The sequence below is a fragment of the Pinus tabuliformis genome, chromosome J (assembly GCF_031772625.1).
Source record: "Pinus tabuliformis cultivar Carrire ecotype Pingquan chromosome J, CPIR1, whole genome shotgun sequence".
Classification (NCBI taxonomy): domain Eukaryota; kingdom Viridiplantae; phylum Streptophyta; class Pinopsida; order Pinales; family Pinaceae; genus Pinus; species Pinus tabuliformis.
In genome coordinates, this window is record NC_142295.1 from 109112529 (window position 1) to 109127846 (window position 15318).

The 15318-nt window shown below is 39.6% G+C and overlaps 1 protein-coding gene across 1 annotated transcript in view; it reads left to right on the top strand.

Annotated features, from left to right (window-relative positions):
• The window catches only part of LOC149225766 (chorismate synthase 2, chloroplastic-like), a 117274-nt gene that overhangs the window by 89840 nt on the left and 12116 nt on the right, over window positions 1-15318 (top strand). The window lies entirely within an intron of this gene.

The following is a 15318-nucleotide window of genomic DNA, read 5'->3' on the forward strand; positions in this document are numbered from 1 at the left end:
TTGGTGATTGGGTCTCCTTATCCACAATCTCCCAAATGTCATTCTCCTTCAATAGCAAGGTAGCCCTTGCCTTCAAGGCAGGAAATTTGATGCCTCTTCCAACCATTCCTTGAATATGAGATTAGTCATTGCCATCTCCGATCTGCTCAATTGTTGTGTGCTTAACCCTTTAAGCACCCATAAGAATTAAAAAAGCTATTTTATAGATATACTAGGATATCCTCATGGATCTATGCTTCATTTTTTGAAACATCGACAAAAATTTGATACTAAACCTTTATTTGGTATGGTCTCCCTCTTTCCCTCTGAAGGTTAACCTCTGTTAATCTTTTTGGCTGTACTAATACTTATGTCAGAAGGTTCACTGAACTTCAACATTAAGGTTCGAAATTCGGTGAACCTAAAAAAATTTGAGGTTTCGCGAACCTCATTGAATGTCATGGCCATCGGCCAAGTCCATAGTTCAAGCTCATAACCTCATATCACAACTCGAGCTTGTACTCTATCTTTATAGTGTCCAAGTCCATGATATCATTTTTAATGTCTATTGATGTTGATATATATAGAAACTGTATGTAGACAAACCTAATTGCGATAAAATTTGAACTCAAACTGAAGATAATCATTCCCAAACTTGAACTTGAAATTGAACCATGTGACTAAGACCGATACTGTCCTTCACTCTTGGCTGTTATGGCCTACTGTACTCAGCTGTACCCACAATATGGAAATATCTAGTTGTATGGCCCGACCTACTTTGAAGATTGCTTGTACCCACGTGCGGTTACATTGACAACTCATCCTGCCTCTGCATCCACACATGCTCGATTGGACTCTAACCCTGCAAGCTGTGGCTTATTTGGGGCCTGGGCTATTGGCTAGATTGTTGTCACTTGTGCGAGTCCACGAATGAATGTTGGTTGACCCTACTGGTCATTATGTCCCCACGCTGCTTGTGATCATTGCTCATGGTGCTTCCGTCGATTTGCTGTCTCTTGCACGGGTCTTGATCGCCACTCTGCCTCCACTTGTAGAATATGTCCCTATGCGCAAGTTTGACTATGATGGCTACGACAACTCCCCATGACACTTTGTTTTTTGCGCGACGACATGTTGGACTTAACTAGCTATCATAAACTTTTGTGTAGGCCTTGCACTCGACTCTACGTGGGCCCTTCCTAGATTGGCGACTCCACCTTGCTGGTTGCCCTAACACTTTGCAGTTCTTTTCCCATCCCACTCCTGCTCGGCTCCGCGACACACCTTCGCCCTACATGCATCTACTCAGCTTGCTGTTTCTTGTGTGGGCCCCCGTTGCCTTTGTGTGCTGCATCTGATAGTCCTACTAGCCGTTGTGATTGCGGTGCATGGCTGGCGGCTGGGTCTATAGACCACTCATTTTTTTTTAATTTTAGTTTTTAATTCTTACTTAGCTCGTCTCTTATCTTTTCGTACTGGGTATGAACTCATACAATTATTTATTTATTTATTGTTTATTTTTTTAAATTTCACTTCAGTGGCTCTTGCACCATGCTGCTATATGATCCAATTTCTCACCCCATGCACAACCTGCAAAATAAAATTGTGCCTTATACAGTCAGTGACCCAAATTTGGCCTCTTGATGCTTGTACGAACCCGACACGATTTTCTGTGATCAACTTCTTTTAGAGTTGACGTCGTGATACCATATTAATTCCCTTGAACTCAACAACATGGAAATTTACCACTTGGCACATTACAGATCTATTGAATAAAAGCACAATTGGGATCTTAACAAAACTTAAACAGTGGAAGCAAAAAAGACAACCAATCTCAATCACATAGCACATATTTTTTGTCCAATTAAATTGTTATTTATTTATTTAATTTAGAACCTACTAAGAAAATGGTCCTTTGAGGAAATTACACATACAACAATACCTTGGGTTTGATCCAATTGATCCTACCCTAGATCTGTCCTTCGACATATCTCATGCCTGCTCTGGATCTCCCTTGCTGCGCCTTGGGTTTCCTTGGACTTGGCATACTTGAATGGGAGTCCTTTTTCACCCAATCACTGAGATCTTACTCTTACTGTGTCTTGTGTTCAAGATCTATTGTGTCTTCTCCCTTAGCCTTGCCCTTCTTTTATAAGCTTGAATTATGACTAAATTCACAACCATAATCTCGAAAGTGATTGACGGTTGAGATTAGTTCTTGCCTCACTTGAGGTTGATGGTTGAAATTCATCTAATTCACTAATGCAAAAACGTCTGCATTTCATTAGATTAATTCACATTTGTCATATAAAAGAAATTACTTTAATATCTAAAGTATTTGCTAAGGTTAAGGGTGTATTAGACGACTTCTGCATGCCTAGGCACTTAGGCTTGTGCAAAAGTACTTGTTCTAGCTACATACATCAACAATTTGCACACTTATTCAAATTGTCCAAGGTGGCATTTAAACCTAGGGAACACTCCTTATCCATGGACTGTGGACATGTTGGACACCTATCGTTTATGCCCTCATCAACAGTAACCTTAAGTTGTTTAAACTTTAAGGAATTGGATTGTTGAGGTAGAGTTTGTTCCCAGGCTCCATCATGAATGGTTCTCTATTTCATGTTTACATGTTTTATGTGTCAATTTGTTGAGAAATATATCTTGAGCAGAGACTTTCGTATAGGTTCAGTCTGAATGTGGTGCAAGTAGTTTGAGATATTTGGAAAATTAACTCTATTTTGTAATTCACTCTAGGAAAATGTGAAAAGTCTTATATGTAGCTATTGAGTCTGATAAATTGCATTTCATGCATTAATGACTTAGATTAGGATTAATACAAACTCTACATCTCATCGAGAGATCATGATTTTAGTGAAAAGTATAAAGACAAGTCAAGATGGAGAGTTTCGATGGTTTTTGTCAGACAGGGATGACGACCAAAAGAGAGAGATATTAGAGTGCATCAGTTAGGAGGAAGAGTACCATACAATAGGTCCATACAGTACAATGGTAAAACAGGTCCATATAGCCATATAGTACTGTATACGCAGCGAATCCATATAGTTATACAAATGTATAGTAGGCTGTACAACCGTATATCAAATGTTTATGTTCTTCTCGGTTTCCTTTTCTTCAACAGATTGTACACCTCAGGGTAGGTGTGAATTTATCCACTGCACAACTGCTAGGTTTTAGAAGCTGCAGAGGTTGCCCTGTAAGATTTGATTAGTTGAAGTATAAGCTGGTTTGACAGAAAATTCTGTGGATGTGTATAATTTGTTGATTTTTAATGTACCTTGGACAAGTGGTTTCCCATGGGTTAGTCTCTAACTAGGGAAAAGTGTCCAAAATAATTCTTTGCCTAAGTTTGACTTTATAAAGTGAAAGTGACTTTATAAGTGATAAAGTCAAAGTTAAATTATAAAGTGAAAAGTGACTTTAGACATAAAGTACAATGTGGGCACTTTGTTTAATGGGTGAGTTAAAAAATAGAAAGTGGGAATTAAATGTACATTTATTCTCATCCCTTGATCTAAATGAATTTGAGCCATTAGATCTTAAAGTTGCCCAGAAGTCATTTAGGGAAACAAAAGGGGGAAAAGAAAAGAGAGACCGCATTCATTCTTCATGAGCAAATTGGAGAAAGGAGGTTGAGAGATGGAGAAAAATTCTGAAGGAGAAATTTGTTGCAGCAAGTTGAAGAAGTGATTTCTGGGCAAAGATGGGCATGGAAATCAAGGCATAGAAGACAACAGAAGGTACAATATGAACAACATTGAACACTGTGAGCTGCATGTTGTTTGAGAGAAGTTTTTGATTTTTTTTTGAAAAAAAAAATCTGTACAGTCCATACGGAGTCTGTAAAGTACAGTCTGTATAGTCGTATCCGTACAATACATATTTTCAGCTTCAAGTGGGCACAAAAATCGAGGCAAAGTGGGCACGATTTTCAAGGAGTTTTGGGCTGAAGAGATAAGTTGTATTTTGCTGTTTTGTTTTGTCTGCAAATGTATTTTTCCTGAACTTGAAAGATAAATAAATTTGAAGAGCTCTCTAACAGGTTTTCCCTGGAGAAGATTGAAGGGGTTTTGCCTGGGTCTAAGTTGACCAAAAATCTGTGTGTATTTTTATGTGTGTTGCTGGTCTGGTTATGTCCATATTTATTTTCAGCATGTGTTGACAGTCCCATGTGTTTTAATCTGCAAATGTATTTTTCCTGAACTTGAAAGATAAATAAATTTGAAGAGCTCTCTAACAGGTTTTCCCCGGAGAAGATTGAAGGGGTTTTGCCTTGGTCTAAATTGACCAAAAATCTGTGTGTATTTTTAAGTGTGTTGCTGGTCTGGTTATGTCCATATTTATTTTCAGCGTGTGTTGACAGTCCCATGTGTTTTAATCTGAAAATTTCATTTTCAGAATTGTATATGTTGAATGTATGTTTATGGGAAAGGGCATTTAACTAAATGAGAGTGACAAGGTGAAATTAAAACCGGGTTGTGATTGCAGGAAAGTTTTTTTAGTCATGAAATTTCAACATGGAATCAGAGCTATAGGCTGAAAATTGCAGTTTGAACAACGTATAGTAGTTTGGGATAGTAAACAATGGTTTGGACAACACACTGATATTTTAGGACAGCAAGGTGAAATTTCACACACTGAACTTTTGGGACAACAAGGTTGTGTTGGAAAGTTCATTTCTCCATTTTCTTGGTTTTGTAAATTTTGGACAGCAGTCATGTCCACGTTCTTAAGGATAGAGGACAAACTGGGTGGGATATCCGACTATGCCGTTTGGAAGGACAAAATTCAGACAATGTTTGAGGAGGCAGTAGTTTGGGACATAGTGCGGCAAGTGGTTGTACCTCCTACTGCTGTAGATGAACTTGCTGAATTCACAAAAAATAATGCAAAAGCAAAAAGGATTTTGATGGACAGTCTGAAGGATCATGTGGTTCCTCAGGTGAGAGGAAACACATATGCATATCAGATGTGGACAACTCTAACCACTCTCTATCAGAGTACCAATGAGAGTAGGAAGATGGTACTCAAAGAACAATTGAAGAACATCAGGATGACAAAGGCTGAAAGTGTAGTTCATTATCTTGGCAGGGTCAAACAAGTACATGATGATTTGACTGCTATTGGTGAGGCAGTTGCACCCACAGAGTTAGTCAGGATAGTTGTAGCGAGACTTCCTGAGTCTTGGGAGGTGTTTGGAGATGCTGTTACCTTAGGGAGAATCTTCCCAATTGGGACAAGTTTTGAGATGATTGTGTGCAGCATGAGATACGGGAGACTGGCAGTGGTGGGGTGAAGATAGCAAATGAGGAGGATGTAGCCTTGACAGCCAGGGGGAAGAACAAAGGGAAGGCCAAGAAAAGGGCCTCATCAGATGGGGCTAAGGGAAAGGAGAAAAAGAAGAAGAAAGACACGGATATGTCCAAAGTCAAATGTTGGGCATGTCAGAAGATGGGACACTATGCTGCTACGTGTCCTGAGAGGAAGAACAAGGGGAAGAAGGGTACTGCAGCTTTAGCAGAGGTGGAGCAGTTTGCTTCACAGTTTGACCAGGACTTTGCATTTATTACTTCTACATCTAGTAGGAGTACATCATCCGATGTGTGGTACATAGAGAACGGGGCTTCCAGCCATATGACATGTGCACAGGAGTTCTTTTCAGAGCTTGCAGAGAGGGCACTTGATATTGAGATTGTACTAGGAGATGACTGCACTGTGAGAGCTGTTGGTGTGGGGACTGTGACCTTTGAGAGGGAGCCTTTGCCTCCTTTGAAGGTCATGGATGTTTTGTATGTTTCGGGGATGAAGAAGAACTTGATTTCAGTGTCTGCTATGGAGGAGAAGGGGTTTGACGTCACTTTCTTAGGAGGGCAGTTATTGATGCATCCCAGGGGAGCTTCCATCACTTCGGCCAAAGTGATTGGAGTCCGCTCTGGGAAACTATACAGGTTCAGTTTTCAATTGACAGGAGCATTGGTGAGTAGCACATCTGGTAGCACTCACACTAGTACCACCAACAATAGAGACTTGTGCGAGTTATGGCACCAGAGGATGGCACATATGCATCATGGAGCTTTGAGAGTACTGAGGGAGATCACTACTAGAGTTCTTGATTTCAATGTCGAGCATTATGAGGTCTGCAGAGGGTGTGCTTTGGGCAAGTACACCAAGTTACCATTCCCAGCGAGCGACAACAAATCTATAGGTATACTAGACTTGATTCATACTGATGTTAGTGGTCGTATGTCTCATGTGTCTTTGGGTGGTTATGAGTATTATGTTATATTCATTGATGACTACTCTAGGAGGACTTGGATATATTTCTTGAAGACCAAGGGTGAGGTCTTCAGTCGCTTTAAAGATTTCAAAGCTCTTGTGGAAAAGAAGACAAGTAGGAAGATTCGAGTCTTGAGGTTAGACAATGGTGGTGAGTACACCGATGGTGGGTTTTCTGACTTCTGTGCATAGGAGGGCATTAGGAGAGAGTTCACGGTTCCTTACAACCCCCAACAGAATGGGGTGTCTGAAAGGAAGAACAAAGCTATTGTTGGGGTTGCTAGAGCGATGATTCATGATCAGGGGTTGCCTTTGTTTTTGTGGGCTGAGGCTTGCAATACTACTGTTTATCTTCAGAACAGGAATCCTCACAGAGTATTGGGGAATATGACTCCGGAGGAGGCTTTCACTGGAGAGAAGCCTCATGTGGCACATCTTCGTATCTTTGGATGTCTCACATATTCTTATATCCCCAAGGAGCAGAGGATGAAGCTGGAACCCATGGCAGAGAAGGGTATCTTTATGGGTTACAACGAGACTTCGAAGGCCTATCGGATCTTCATTCCTTCTAAATGGAGAGTGGTGATTAGGAGGGATGTGAAGTTCGAGGAGGAGAGGGCCTATCAGAGATCACGGGAGTATGATGAGAGAGAGTCACAGACTTCTCCTCAGCAGGGAGGTCAGGTACAGGGAGCAGGACCTCAAGGTTCTAGATCGACTGGTACAGGAGGTACTTCAGTGTCAGTGACATCTGGGGCACCAGTGGTAAGTTCACCAAGCACTTCTTTAGGGAGTCCACTGGTATAGAGTTCACATGGCACTTCAACTGACACAGGCACAGGTGCCAGTACAGGTTCTTCGAGGACAGGTGCTGGTACAGGCACACCAGGGTCAGTTGGAAGACCTTCAGGTTCACCAGACTAGGGGGGCAGAGGATGAGGTTCCCTATGGGGAAGCTTCTTCAGGGAAGAGGAGGCCCAAGTGGCTTCAAGACACCTTGAAGGAAGCAGAGTCCATTGGTCCTTCGAAGAGGGTGAACAGGGAGAGTGTGCCACCTGAGTGGTTTTGCAGTTATGTAGCCAAGGCTACCAACATTGTTGACTCTGAGCCTACTCGTTATGAGGAGGCTGCCAGCGAGGAGGTATGGAGAGAGGCTATGGTGGAGGAGTATATCTCTATCATTAAGAACAATGTCTAGGAAGTGGTGCCTAGGCCTGAGGTCAAGTCAGTTGTGACTTCCAGGTGGCTCTACAAGATCAAGCATGCTGCGGATGGCAGCATTGAGAAGTTCAAGGTGAGATTTGTGGCTAGAGGTTTCTCACAGATAGAGGGACTTGACTATGATGAGACCTTCGCTCCCGTAGGTTGGTACACTTCTATTCGATCCCTTATTTCTATTGTTGCAGAAATGGGTTGGCAGATCCATCAGATAGATGTGAAGGCCGCATTTCTGAATGGAGTTATAGAGGAGGAGGTGCATGTTGAGCAGCCATAGGGCTTTGAGGTACTTGGGCGGGAGACCCATGTATGCCGGTTGAGGTGAGCACTCTACGGACTTAAGAAAGCTCCAAAAGCTTGGTATTCGAGGATTGATACTTCTTGCAGCAAATGGGTTTCTCGGAGAGTGATGCAGATCTGAACCTATACTACATTGTTGTAGGGGATGATCCGCTCATTCTTGTGTTGTATGTTGATGACTTGTTCATTACTGGGGCAGAGAGACTGATTAGTGGTTGCAAGGAGGATCTTGCTATGGAGTTCGAGATGAAGGACATTGGGTTAATGCATTTCCTTTTGGGGCTTGAGGTGTGGCAGGAGGAGGGGCATATCTTTCTAGGGCAGGGGCAGTATGCTGTGGATGTGTTGAGTAGATTTCACATGGCAGACTGTAGACCCATGTCTACACCTATGATCACCAACTGGAAGAAGCTTCATGCTTCAGATTCTAGTTTGGTGGATCCCACATTGTATAGGCAGCTTATTGGGTCCTTGACATATCTGGTCAACGCTAGGCCAGATATATGCTTTGTAATGAACACACCCAATTCATGGTTGAGCCCAGGAAGGTGCACTGGGTAGCTGCAAAGCACATTCTTCACTACATGCAAGGGACTGTTGATTATGGTCTGGACTATAGGTGGGGAGATGGAGTGAGGTTGGCAGGTTACACAAATTCAGATTGGGCAGGCTGTGCTTTTGATAGGAAAAACACTTCAGGGTGTTGCTTCGGATTGGGTTTGGCAGTTGTGTCGTGGTTCAGTCGAAAGCAAAAGTCAGTTGCTTTGAGCTCTTCTGAGGCTGAGTATATGGCTGCTAGTCAGGCTAGTTGTGAGGCCATTTGGCTTCGCAAGTTGTTGTATGGCCTATTTGATCAGGAGTTGAGACTGACGATTATTCACTGTGATAATCAGAGTTGCATTAAACTCACAGAGAATCCAGTGTTTCATGACAAGTCAAAACACATTGACATCAGATATCATTTCATCAGGGACTATGTTCAGAAGGGGGCAGTGAAGCTGGAGTATATATCAACAGATGAGTAGGTGGTCGATGTGCTCATGAAGTCCTTGCCAAGAGGCAAGCAGGTCCATTTCAGGGACAAAATGGGTGTGGTGAGAAACACTTTCCTCGGTAAGATGGAGTGTTGATTTTTAATGTACCTTGGACAAGTGGTATCCCAATGGTTAGTCTCTACCTAGGGAAAAGTGTCCAAAATAATTCATTTCCTAAGTGTGACTTTATAAAGTGAAAGTGACTTTATAAGTGGTAAAGTCAATGTTAAATTATAAAGTGAAAAGTGACTTTAGACATAAAGTACAATGTGGGTACTTTATTGAATGAGTGAGTTAAAATATAGAAAGTGAGAATTAAATGCAAATTTATTCTCATCCCTTGATCTAAATAAATCTGAGCCATTAGATCTTCGAGTTGCCCAAAAGTCATTATGGAAACAAAAGGGGGAGAAGAAAAGAGAGACTGCATTCATTCTTCATGGGCATATTGGAGAAAGGAGGCTAAGAGCTGGAGAAAAGTTCTAAAAGAGAAATTTGTTGCAGCAATCTGAAGGAGTGATTTCTGGGCAAAGCTGGGCATTGAAATCAAGGCATAGAAGACAACAAAAGGTATAGTACGAACAACATTGAATGCTGTGAGCTGCACGCCATTCGAGAGAAGTTTTTGATTTCTTTTTGAAAAAAAATCCATACAGTTGTATTCGTATAGTACACATTTTCAGATTCAAGTGGGCATGTAAATCAAGGCAAAGTGGGCACGGTTTTCAAGGAGTTTTGGGCTGAAGAGATAAGTTGTATTTTGCTGTTTTGTTTTGTCTGCAAATGTATTTTTCTTGAACTTGAAAGATAAATAAATTTGAAGAGCTCTCTAACAAGTTTTCCCGGAGAAGATTGAAGGGGTTTTGCCCGGGTCTAAGTTGACCAAAAATCTGTGTATTTTTATGTGTCGCTGGTTTGGTTATGTCCATATTTATTTTCAGCATGTGTTCAATGACAGTCCCATGTATTTTAATCTGAAAATTTCATTTCCGGAATTCTATATGTTGAATGTTTATTTATGGGAAAGGGCATTTAACTGAATGGGAGTGATAAGGTGAAATTAAAACCGTGTTGGGATTGCAGGGAACTTTTTTTATTCATCAAATTTCAACATAATTGGTTTACGCTTGCGCTATTTATTGTTTCTAGCTATTGTGTGGTTGTTGCACTATTTCAGAAATTAATTTCTGAGTCATTTGATTAACAAAATATTAGATCAGCCCAGGGTTGGGAAAATTTACATGGTATCAAAAACTATTTCTCTGATTGAGATTCTCAAGGGTTTGTAGCAATAAATCAATTGCCAGAAACAAGGACACCTCATCTTAGGCGACTCATTGTGAGATTCCTGTTTGAGGAGGATACCTCATCTTGTGTGGGCAGCCCTCTCATTTCGAAATCTATGTTTGAAGAGGACACCTTGTGCAGCATGGATATATTGCATATGAAGACATGATGCAAAATCTTGAAATTGTGTTGTAACTCGCAAGGATGCCAAGGGAGAGGTCAACATTAGGGTTGAGCGGAATATGAAAGAACAAGACCCTCGACAAGAAGAAGACGTGGACCATTATGTGCAACATCATGACATGTATCTATAGGAAGATATTTTTAAATATCAATATAGAGTATGTATGAGGATACTTTTAGATAGTGACATGAAATAGGGGAATGATCTAAAGTTCATGAGGGGGAAAAATATGTATAGGAGTGGCAAGATGTTGATCATAATCCCCTTCATGTATGCCTGATCCAGAAGGAACTTAGACTTTAATTAAAACAAGTATTTTGCAAACATGATTTAGTTTAATTAATTCTAAAGGAGGATGGATAGAAAAAAATTATAGTGAGAAACTGTTCTAATCCCCCACTAGCTAAGAAATAGAGGAAAAAGCATGTGCGGTTATTTCTTTGAACAAGTAGTGGTGCTGATCCCATAAACATTTGTGTCAAATGCTTTGTTAGTGGAGATCCCCAAAAGACTTGTGGAATGTAGATTGTGTTAAATTTTTTTTGAGACCTGTGGGACAAAAGTAACTTCATAAATAACTTTGTTGAAATTGATTACTACTAAGGGACTTAATAAGAAGGAATGTCTTGTTCCAATGACATGAATTCAACAAGAAAGCATTCAAGGAAATGGAGCATGACGAGTGATGACTACATGTAATTTTAGAGGAAAAGGACCAATCCTAGTACTCATCACTAGATGTGAAAATTGTGGACTAATAGATAATTATCGTGCCCAAGAGTTGACTGAGGATGCTCAATGATTATGTATTGATATTTGTAGCATCGGACAGGAACTTCACACAGGTCTAAGTGTCTAGACGTGTGGAAATCGTCCAAAGCCTTCAACCTTAGCAAAATTACTTTAATTAAAGAAATAATTAAAGTGCATTGATTTTTATAAGACAAGTGAGTTTAATCTAATGAAATGCAAAGGTTAGTTGCATTATTGAATTAGATGAATCCTACCCCTTCATCTCAAGTGAGGTGAGATGTAATCTCAACCGTCAATCACTTTGGACATTAAGGTCATGAATTTGGTTAACAACTCAAACTTATAAAAACAAGGCTAGGTGAAAGAGGAAGACAACGACAGTGAGTACAAGACACAGTGAGATAGCGAGGATCTAAATGATTGGGTGAAGAATTTTCATCCAAGTGTGCAGGGTCTAGAGAAAGACAGCAAGAGGATTTGCAGCAGTGAGAGGAGGAAACCCAGCAGCAAGTAATTGAAGGATGGAGGATTTCCGCAGCAGCAAAACCCACACAAAAGGCAGAGAAAGAAGGCTGCACAAGGCCACACATGCTCAGGCTGTACAACAGTGTGCATGTGGGATTATGGCAGACCATAAAGTGCACAGCCATCTCAAATACAAGCTGTACAGGTTGTACAGCAGTCTGTGAGGGCAGATTTGCAGGTTGGAGTTGATCCAGAAAATTAAGAGGGCTGTATAGCCCGTATAGGTGCCCAGTAAAAATTTCTGAACTGCTGTAGCTTGCATTTTTCTCATTGGGCCATTTTCCTAGTAAGGGAGCCCTTCTATGCTGAGATACTTATTTAATAAACAACAGATCTGAAGGGAAGAAATTGCTGTGTGTGCATGTGTGAATTTGGCTAATTTTGCTTCTGCAGTTTTTTATTTTATCTATTGTTAAAATCCCAGCTCTGCAATTTATTCAGTAAATCTGCAGTTCAATTTAATTTACTGCAAGGAATTACCAAAAAATATTTTGCTTGTTTGCTTGGTTTTAGGAAATTTAACATTATCTAGGGGGAATATATTAGCGCTAGTTGGTTGTTATGTCAAATTTGGTCTTTAGTTGATTTTGTCTTTAACGACATGTGGTAGGTGGGCTTTATTATTATAGTGTAAAATGTACTCTATGAAGTGGGTCATCAGTGAAGTGACTAGGTGATTATGAAGACATCAATAGGAAGTTCTTGTTATTCCTCAATCGTGTATGTGATCTTTTGTGTATGAAGAGGCTCCATATCTTGATTTGAATTATCATCATGAATAGATAGAGGTGTTCTCACTTCTCAATGTATACCATTTCTCATCTCCCTTGCTTGGTAATTTGTACATTCTTTTATCAAAATAGAAATGAAGTTGAATAAGAGCATCATGATGATTATAGGACCTGTGAATGATGCTACGATTCTTCTTTCTATTGATTACGTTTACATATTTATGTAAATGGATTTTGAGTTAAGAGCGAGCTTCATAATAATTCTGCAATTTGTGAATGATGCTGTGATTCTTCCTTCTTTTCTCTTATTTATTTAAGTAATGTGCACACATTATTTTCTGGTAAATGTCTCATTTTCATTCCAAACTCATAACATACAGTGGATTAGCTCCCAACAACCATGCTGTGAAGTTTGGGGAAAGTTGAGTAGTCTTCTAAAAACTTCTTTGGTGGCGAAGATTATTTGTAAAAGATAACTCGAGATGCAACACACAACCTAGCTTTCTTGATTGTGCAACTTTAGAGCATATTAATATTATACAACATGCAAGAACTTATGAAGAAAGTATGCAATGATGTGTAAAATGTTGGAAGATAAGAGTTCACCACCTATTGTGCATCATTTAAAATATAAAAATGATCTGGTTTTGATCCCCCACTATAGACATCATCTTGCAATGGGTATTAGATATTTTCTTCTTTTACATGGAGTTAGCAATTTTTTTGTTAAAATATGATTATCATATGCATAAATTCACAAGATGAAACCAAGAGTTTGGAAATTGAACTGAAGAAGTTAGTTGTTAAAAGAAGGTGCTATTAGTGGCACAGTCGTTGTCACTAGCATTATTTTTCATAGCAACAGTATCAACGGCATTAGTCTATGATATTAACATACCTTTGGACACCATCCCACCAATTAAAATCATCAGTTGACATTAAATTATCCTTTGAGTGGATTTCTAGAGTAGAGTTGGCAGCTGCTAGCCCTTTTATAGGTGAATTCATATTTTATCTACTAGGCTATTCTGTCATTTAGTGACTTTTTCCTTATTGGTATTTTAATTAAAGTATGTGGTTGATAAAATTATACTGTGCTAAAAAAGGTAAGTTGTTTAATGAATTGTATACATGTTCGGAAAGTTAAAAGGTCATAATTAGGAAGTCCTGATTGGTTGGGCATTACACAGTTGCACCCCTGCTATCATATGTATGCCCTCAACGAGAATAAGAACCCCCAGCTTGCAAATTGAGTTAACATCACAAGTGAATGTAGATTGCTAGTATTTTTCGTCATACTTGTCCCCTTTTTGGAATAGTCATCGTCTTTGGAGGATTTGTTGATTCAATGATTTTGATAGGGACATCATATCCAGTTCACCTCAAGATTTGCTTGAGATGCAAGCAAAGTTACTTGCAGGAGTTGGATTGATATGCAAGCAAGGTGATAAGAGCATGTTGTGGTTGGGTGAGGATTATACTACCTATTTTTAGTTTGTTCTAGGGGTTATCTTATCATGATGAGGTGACCTTACATAACACCTATTTTTGGTCTATTTTTATGTTTGGCAATATGCTATGTGTGGATTAGATCTTAGTTATAAGAGAGCAAGGAGAAGAGCAAAGTTCCAATTTGATTATTCACTCTTCTTCAACTTCTAAGCTTTCTTGTTTTCCTCCTACTAGTTTTCTGAGTTTGTAGCAGCAGTTTGATAGCTTGAGAGGTTAACAAGATCTTGAGTAGTCACTGTGACCTATGCCCCTGCCAACTACTTGGGGGCAGATTTGTCTTGTTTTCTGCTAGAAATATGCAGTGGCATCTCGGAGTTGTTTTATTGTCAAGAATTCCAAAATGTCTCGTTTCTTATGACATTTGTTTTTAGGGCTTCCAATTAGCAAGACATAATCTTGTATTACCTTTCTTGTTTTCTGCTAGAAATATGCAGTGGCATCTCTGAGTTGTTTTATTGTTGAGAATTCCAAAATATCTCTTTTCTTATGACATTTGTTTTTAGGGCTTCCAATTAGCAAGACATAATCTTGTATTACCTTTCTAATTTTTTTCTCTTCCCTTTTCTCCATTCAATTGGACCTTGCTTAGAGGATTACATCTTTCTTCCCAGTGCTCCCAGTGGATTGGAAAATATTTGGAGAATCAAAGAGATTTGCGACCCTGGTTTTAATTAAGTCCACCTCCTGACATTGTTTTCTATACCATCAGTTAAGTCTATATTGTGATTTTGGGAGGTCCCTTTCCACCTTCTTTTGCTATTAAGATCAGAAATGTTTGCCTTTCTACATATGTGCGGCATTACAACAGACAATAGACCTTACAAGATTTATGTAGATCTTGTTCCACCAAATTGATTTCCTCCTTATAGCCTATCTCGGTAATTGGCGTTTCTAAACACTATATAGATGCCCTAGCCCCAAACATAGATGATATTAGGTTAGTGAGATATCCGCATTGCTCCCTTCTATTGGTATGCAACTACATTCACGAGGCCACAAAAATGTACCTGCTTTTAGTGTAGAGTTGTGCCCATATCAGGCAACCAAATGTCCATCACTAGATTTTTCTCTCTGGCCTCAAATGTTAGGAGGGGTTCAGCTGATCACCACCACATTGCTCCTCCCATGATGCCCTGGCTAAATATTCCGCGTCAGGCATTCTATAAAGGACATTATTGTTGGTCTTTGCATTGGTACCTTGGTGATGGAGATGAGGATGGCTCTGCTCTGTCCTATACATCTTACCTCTATATCTGGTATGGAGTATTGATTTCTACAATTTTAAGTTTTCCTTCTTGATTCACCTTTCCTTTCAGTATCACTTGTATCTCTTTATCTTTTAGCTTTCAAGAATCAAGAGTAGACTGGGCACTTCCACAGTATTTATTTGTCTCATTGTATTTTCTATTCCCATTGGCTTACTGTTTACTGTATCTTATCTTCCCCCTACAAATGTTTTTAACAAAAGTATTCTGGTTCAGTTTTGATATGATGC